Raw genomic sequence first — 1,445 nt, 5'->3', positions numbered from 1 at the left:
TCTCATTTCATTAATTTTTCGGGAGAAGGGATACTTCCCTATCCGGAAAGGCGGTGACCCCTGTAAAAATCAAAAGGGAAAGCGTCAATGTACGTTCTCACGTTCTAAACGAGTTGAAACGATACCGCTTTACCCTTGTACGTATTCCTTGCAAACTTTGAATTGAAAAGATCAATTCATCTGGATCAGACCGTGTGTCGGGGATGTTATCTCTCCGGGTTACGTAACCATCTTGGCTGAGTTTCAATCGGCACCGAATCGCGAAGCAAAAAGTTTTTATTAATCTTTGTACATTGATGCCAAATCCCGGGATCGAACCCGGGATGCCTCGGACCACTGTCATTCCCCCAACCACTAGGCTGTGGTGATGTTGGCGTCCATGGTTGGTTCGTTTTTTGCTATATTGTTCTCAAAACAGTTGGCAATCCCCTGTCGAGAATAAAATAAGCATAATTTAGAGTTTGAAATGACTAAGAGCCAATTGGGACGATACGGAGTTACCCATCTTTGAGCCCGCTTGGCCTTTTACTCGTATTCTCCCAAGTAAGGCTATTCGGAATTTCTCTTTACGGGCGTTCAGAGGCGTCGTCCACAAATTGATTTGCTATAGGCCTAGCTTAGTAAGGAACTTACGCATTTGACAAGAGAGGAGAAAATTCGTCCTTTAACTCTAGGCAAATTCTAGACAGTTAGAAAGTAAAAAATATCCCACGTAGGGGAACTATACATGGAATTAAAGGAATATTCATGCGAGATTAGTTCCACCTCTCTTGTTGGCCACTTCAACGATCAACCGATTCTGTCTTGGACTAAACACCAACAATCGTTGTTTGAAGACCCATAATAACTTTCTTCGGATCACGGCTACGGAGGTCCTTCATTTCCAAACAGGCTCATCAAGGTAGCAAGCTCATCATCAAAGTAATCTTCCGATTTTTCGAGCAATTGATACTCGAATTGGGCATTGTTACTTGCTAACACCGGTGACAGATTCTTGTGGCAGCATCGACTCCTTAAACTTGAGCCTCCGTCGTTGCTCGGGAACTTGTAGGGATGATCAACTGTCTGCTACTAGAACCACCAGCGGAAGGTTGGTATGACCTGTATTCTTGATTGGGAAGTGGCCGGGTACCTTTTGCTCTGTAGATTTTCCCGAATTGATCTTCCAGCCAACTCTGGTCCGGTCGCCTTGGTCCCAAGCTGCATCGTGCTTCCTCGCCTTATCTCTAACCCTTTGAAGGTGATTTGTGACACTTTGCATGGTGAGTCCGTCTATATTCATCATTTTATGTACAGCCGAGTGGTCGTCTTGAATTGATTCCTAGGCTGTCGAACCGCCTCAATGAATATAGAATGAAGCTTGGCGGACCAAAGGGGCCTTTTCTTTTGGACAAAATCGTCGTCGTCGGCTTGGTCGTGGTTTTTTGTACAAGTAATTGCTTCCT

Source organism: Rhodamnia argentea, chromosome 6 (genome assembly GCF_020921035.1).
Source record: "Rhodamnia argentea isolate NSW1041297 chromosome 6, ASM2092103v1, whole genome shotgun sequence".
Classification (NCBI taxonomy): Eukaryota; Viridiplantae; Streptophyta; class Magnoliopsida; order Myrtales; family Myrtaceae; genus Rhodamnia; species Rhodamnia argentea.
This window is presented reverse-complemented; position numbering follows the sequence as displayed.